The sequence below is a fragment of the Phyllostomus discolor genome, chromosome 13, assembly GCF_004126475.2.
Source record: "Phyllostomus discolor isolate MPI-MPIP mPhyDis1 chromosome 13, mPhyDis1.pri.v3, whole genome shotgun sequence".
Lineage (NCBI taxonomy): Eukaryota > Metazoa > Chordata > Mammalia > Chiroptera > Phyllostomidae > Phyllostomus > Phyllostomus discolor.
In genome coordinates this window covers 52204746-52210745 of record NC_040915.2, presented here as the reverse complement: position 1 = coordinate 52210745, position 6000 = coordinate 52204746, and the positions used below count along the sequence as shown (strand labels likewise).

Genomic DNA, 6000 nt, shown 5'->3' with positions numbered 1-6000 from the left:
TGCCCTGCACCACCATTTGGGGCCCCTCCACCCGGTGCCTGCGTGCTGCATACCGGGAGATGCAGTCCTTTCGAGGCTGGCCCCGCCTTGCCCCAACTTGGGGGAGGAGGTTGGAGAGCCGCCCTGCCGGTCTTTGAATTTTGCCGCGAAAAGCGCGCGTGGCGGCCCCTCGGCCACGCCCCCCACAGGACGCGGCGCTGCGTCACCCTGGTAACCGCCTCCCGGCCCTCGCTGATTGGGTCAGACCGCAGAGGGAGGGCGGGGGGCGAGACACCGCGGCAGTTGCGGGCGCTCGCTCCTGTCAGTCGGGCCGGAGCGGAGCAGCGGGCAGGACAGCAGGGCTGGAGGCTCCGCGAAGAGGCTGCGTGCCCCAGCCGGGGAAGGCGAAGAGCCGGGCCCACCACCTGCGAGGCGAGGTGTGCGGCACCCGGATCTCAAGCGAGGCGAGGCGCCGGCGCGCGCCAGGCGGTGCAAGGCTGAGGTCCCGGGAGCCCCCCGCACGCCACCCCGGGCCACGGGCGCGTGAGAGCCCGGTGCGCGCCTCCCCTTCTGCACCTCGCGAGCTCGCACTCCCGGTGCACCGTCCTCCGGGCCGTCCCCACGTCCTCCCTGTTGTAGCTGGACAGATTATTTCTCGGCACTGAAGCCCCCGGGGCTGTATCCAAGCCTCCGCCGCCCGCTGTCACCGCCTCGGCTGCCGCTGCTCTCCGCCTTCCCCTCCCCCCACACCCGGGGCTCGGAGCAGGAGGAGGAGGGGCTGGTGCATTCTCGCTGCCGCTCTTTGCAACCTGCGGAGGCCGGTGCATGCCCGGCGAAGCGCCCGGACCGCTGCAGGTGCGTGCAATTCTAAAGGAGAAAACCCTCCCACCCCTGGGCGAATCCCAGGGCTGCAAGCCTCCGGCAGGCGGTCGAGCGAAAGGAAGCAACAAAGACAGGCTGCAGCTGGGGCCGGCGAGAGGGGCCGCGGCTGCCGGGCTCCCGGCGCGGGTGGAGAGGGCGCCCCGGGGAGCGGCGAGGGCTGAGCTGCAGCCCTGAGCAGAACCCAGAGGGGAGGCGCAGCGCCGCCCGGGGGACGCGGTGAGCACAAGCCTCGGCGAGGATGCGCCGCTTGAGCGCCGGCGCGGCGCAGGTTCTGGGCGGGCGCGACCCCTGCTGAGCCGAGACCCTCCACCCCCGGACTTCGGACGGCGCGGGCTGGCGCCTGTATTGGCCTCACCGACAGCATCCCTTTCCACCCGGAGAGAGATATAGGCCCCCAAGAGGGGCCCTCTCAGGCAGCCTCTGTCACCTCTGCATGGCTGCAACCCTGCCAGCGGAAAGTCGCCGCTGAGACCTGGTTGATCCGGTGAGTTCCACGGGGCACGGTTACCGGTTGGAGCTGGGGGCACCCCCTGGCGTCGGGGCAGCCCGGACGAGAAATAAAGGGACCCCGGACTGTTGGGGATTCTGAAGCATAGGTGCTTTTTGACCCCCTCCCCCTTTCCTTCCCACACACAACTTGCCTGGACTCGCCAGCGGGCCTGAGTGGAGGGCAGGGACAGTTGCGAGTACTCTGCTTGGGCTCTGGGCGGGGTATATGTTACCCCATCCCTAAAGGCAGCAGACAAAAGTAGCAGGGGTAGCGGCTCTGTCTTCTGAAAATTCGCCGGGAATTCCTGCTCCTTGGAGTGTTTGAGAAGGTGGGCACCCAGCGTGGGATAGCGTGGGGTTCTCCCAAGTAGCCTCTGAGATGTTCAGGGCACATTGACTCAGAGGGGTACGTGGAGACCCGGTTACGTGCAAGTGGCTGCTTTTGAGGATTGTTTCTCTGAAGCTAGACTGTTAGCAGGGTCCCCTTACAGCCTACGTTCCTAGAAAAAAAAAAAAAAACTGGCAGGTATGGCAGGTGCCCAAGGCAGCCGTGGCATGACATCACTAGCAGGCCTCTGATGTCACTGGGGTTGCAGTGGAGGCACAACTTGTCCTAACCCAAAGAGAGCATCAGGGTCATTGCATCCAAGGGCGGGGCTGGATGCCTCTGGATAGTGGAGGGGTGAAGGCAGACACCCCACCACCCCAAATGCAGTCCCCCGACCTAAACCCCCAGTGCCCTGATGAGATGGGGGAGGGAGGCAGTACCAGCGGTTCCTCCTGCTCCTCCCCTCAAGGACAGGTGTTCAGCTTGGGTCATACAGCATGGGGGCTTAGGACGCCCCAACAGCAACTTTCTACTTTCAAAAGGGGTGCCACAGAGACCACCTGCTGAAACACACCCAGCCAGCAGGCTGAAGTTCCCTGGGTCCCCAGAGAGCTGTGGGTCCCCTGCCTTACAAGGGGCCTGCTTCTGGTCAGGAAAACCTGGGTGCCTCACCCCCCAGCCGGGGAGAGTGCAAAGGAGCTGCTGCCCGCCGCCCTTCAAGTCCAGAGGGTGCCCCGCCGTTCACTGCCAAGATGAGGGGCCTCGGCCCAGCCTAGGCTCCCGGCTGCCCCACTCCTTTTGGTGTTTAAGGTGATTCTGACAAGCTCCATGTGGTGCTCATTAAGTGCGTGAAGGGCAAGTCAGGCCCCTCAGTGCCAAGGTCTGAATAAAGCGTGTCTCTGCCGAGGAGCCAGTTTTCTTTATTATTTTTTTAAAGATTTTCTTTATTTTTATAGAGAGGGGAAGGCAGAGAGAAAGAGAGGGAGAGAACCATCAGTGTCCCCAAATGGGGACCTGGAGGGCAACCCAGACATGTTGTCCTGACCCAGAATGGGACCAGTTTGCAGGAAGATGCCAAACCCACTGAGCCACGCCAGTCAGGGTGAGCGGCCAGCACCGACCCTGCTCCTGGTGAAGGCCCAGAGGACCCCTAGGCAGCGTCCTGCTGCCGGCTCTTCCATGCCTCTCCTAAGTTCCTTGCAGCAATCGCCGCCAGTGTCAGAGTTGCTGTGATCACATTTCTAGGAAAAGGTTAGAGAACTGTGTCATTGCTTCAGGGGCGCAGGGTGGGGTGGGAGCAGAGGGGGCTGTATTTGAGGTCATCGTGAGAGACCAGGCCCCGTCTCTATGCAGCAAGAATTTTTTTTTCCTGTTCTACTAGGCTTTCTAGCTAGATGAGCAGGTCAATAAATATCAGTGGAGCTGCTTTTGGGGGCTTTGCGGGGAGATGATATTTCTAGCTGAAATGGTGTCGTTAAACACACAGGCTTCCAAGGACGGAGGAGCAATAGCAGATGGGTGGAGAAGTGGGAGAGATGGGCAGAAAGGCTGTTTGCGCTGCCTCTCGAAGCTTCCCAGTTTAGAAACAAACTCCGAGTGCGCCGGAGATCCACAAACACAGGCAGTTGGAGGTCCTCCACGGAGTATTTACACTTCCAAAGCCAAGGCGGAGGGAAAGGCTGTCAGAACTGGGCGATTCCTTCTGTTCCCTTCCCTGGGCTTGGCAACAGCACCAGGTGACGCATAGGAGGGAGTGCCAGCTTACCCAGCGTGCCAGCATTTTATGGGATCGCAGTTACTCTTTGCCATGACTCACGTGCTGCAGCCCATTATACAGATGAGGAAACCGAGGGTAAAACCGAGGAAGTGATGAGATGCGGGTGCCCAGCCAGGAAACTGCGGAGGTTAGGCTCTCAATTGTGCTGGCTTCAGAGTTCCCAGGTCTTCCCACCCTCATCTGTGCAGGGGAGGCACTGCCACCACCCCTCATTGGACACAGTCCCTGCAAGAGTCAGGGGTCATTGGCTATAGGGGACATCCGGCATCACCAGGATGTCTTGCCACACTGCAACCCAGGTTGGGATCCTGCTTCCCATTACCTGCAGGACAGATTGAGCAGAGTAAGCGCTTCTGCTTTGGCCTTGTGGGCAGCCTGCCTCCCTCTCCCCCGGCACCTTTCTCCAGCGCTGGGGGAAGGAAGGGATCACATGAGACCCGCCTGCCAGGAGGGGATGGGAGAGCTGGCCCTGGGCCCCTTGTCGCCTGCCTCTGTGGGCTTACCTGGGGTGGGGCGTGAGGGTGCCCCAGCCATCCCAGGGTCCCTCTCGAAGGCACCCTGCTGGTGGGGAAGTCGGGAATATAGATGGGGCAAGGGCATCTTTGGTAGATGTGACCTCCGGGCCCAGCCAGGTGGTGGGGGTGAGCCTTGTAGGAGTGCCCTTAGACTCTCAGAAAGGGCAACTAGGGATCCGCCAGGCAAAGAGGTGGAAAGAGTGTTCTGCGCTGTGGGAGTGGCCACAGAGGGGGCCTGTGATTGCTGAGGTGTGCTAATGAGGGGCCGCGTGGCCCTGGGGTGGCCTGGAGGCTTAGGCGGATGGGGGAGGTTCAAGCAGGGGAGAGTCCCCCTTGTCAGAGATGGTGACCCTGGACATCCTTCCAGTCAGGGTGGGGAGGCCCTTCTCAGCTCTCAGGGCAGCCCTCTGTGTCAAGGTTAGCTGTCCACCCCCCACCTTCAGTAATCCTTATCACTTACCTAATTCCGAGTAAGCTCACCCATCCCATCCCTTCTGAGTGTCACAGTTGCTCTGCACCTGGACTGGGTGACTTAAAGCCCCAATGGGAAAGAGCCCAGCTATGGAGCAGGTCTGTCCCCTGCTTGCTGTGTGACCTTGAGTGAATGGCCTTGCCAATCTGAGCCTCAGTTTCCAAATCTGTGAGAAGGAGCTGATAATAGCACCCGCTTCCCAGGGTGTAGTAAGGATTCAGTGAGAGCTTAGCACAGGTGGTAGCATACAGTAAGCACACCATAAATGCACATTCTCCTGGCCACTGTCAGCTTCAACCTCAGAATGGGGCCTTGAAAGGCTTTCCCAGCCCCCTCTTGGACCCAAAGATCAAAGACCCCAGGGCAGGTCTGGGCCTCCCACCCTTTCAGTTGCCTCTGCTGGGTCTCCCACCTACCTGCCCCGGGTGCCCCATATGTGTGGCTCCCATCTGAGCTCCTGGGGTGGGTGCCGGGGCCTGGCCAGGGGTCCCCTCCCCAGCCCCCTCCTGCCCCCTCCGCCTCCCCATCCCTCACAAACCGGAGGAAGCAAGCGGAGCAGCTCATATTCATGAACCGTAATTCAATCAGGCGGCGATTCCTCTGGGCGTGGGGCGGGGGTGAGAACGAAGGGGCGCGCACAAAAGGGCCGCTTTATTACCTCCCGCGGGCCGGGAATTGCGGCTCTCCCCCGGCAGCGGCCGGAGCCTCCTTTATTGTGTTAACCCATTTGCGTGTCAAGAGCTATTGTGCGCTTTCTCTGCCTGCGCTGAGAAGGCTGCAGGAGGAGGGCTTCGCGCCGGCCGGTCACCTCGGCGGGCGCCGCCCACCGCCCTGATTGGTTGCTAAGTGATTTGCATCCAAGGTAATCACTTTTATCTCAGAAGGATGTCGACTATAATTATAAGCTACTGACATCTTTTGAAATCTGCCTAATGACTATTTTAGTCTGCACCGGGTGGGGAGGGGGGATTCTGGAGGCTAGGGGAGTGGGGGAGGGAGGAGGCTGGGAGGTGGTTGGATTCCTTCCACCGGGACCTTTGATTCGTTAGTTGAGAAATATCTGAGTGCCTACTGCGTGCCTCGAACAAAAGATGGTGCTGGAGATGGGGGTGTTGGCTTCCTGTGGGCGGAGTTGGGACCATTTCAGAGATGGGGAAAGAGAGGCGGTGGGGAATGAGCCACCTGCCCGGAATCACACGCCCAGGCAGTGGCTGGAAGCCGAGTCTACCCCCAAACTCCTGTGTCGGCACTGGAGGGGGGTATAGACAGAAATAATGGAATCATTCCTGGGTAGGGGTCACCCGTCTGGTAACCTCCCTGGGCTTATGTCATGACCCCAAGAAATGCAGGGGCTCCCCCATTTTGTCAGGGGGGAAACGGGACTCAGAGAAATTATGTTGCCACCCAAAGTCACACAGCCAGAGAGCGGCAGAAGTATGAGGTCTGTCGGTGGCCAGAAGTGGGATTCCAGCTCCCCCCTGGTGTTTCTATTCCATAAACACCTGGCATCAGCCTGGGCCAGGCACCCCGCTGGCCACGCTCTGGGTGGCAATCCTCT

General features: G+C 60.7%; 1 protein-coding gene and 1 long non-coding RNA gene across 3 annotated transcripts in view; one reads left to right on the top strand and one right to left on the bottom strand.

Moving 5' to 3' along the window:
- Positions 1 to 258: 258 nt before the first annotated feature.
- FAM222A (family with sequence similarity 222 member A) overlaps positions 259 to 6000 on the top strand; it is a 47172-nt gene continuing 41430 nt past the window's right edge. Inside the window, exon 1 of one of the 2 annotated variants that reach the window (XM_036014920.1) lies at positions 259 to 1345. The gene's annotated coding sequence lies outside the window, so the exon portion shown is untranslated. The remainder of the gene's footprint in view (positions 1346 to 6000) is intronic. The other variant, XM_028528479.2, reaches the window with a different exon arrangement.
- On the bottom strand, positions 3047 to 5257 carry LOC118498067. Its single transcript, XR_004900591.1, has 2 exons — positions 4981 to 5257; positions 3047 to 3777 (listed from the first exon to the last, which is right to left on the bottom strand). It is a non-coding gene; the product is annotated as an uncharacterized LOC118498067 (long non-coding RNA).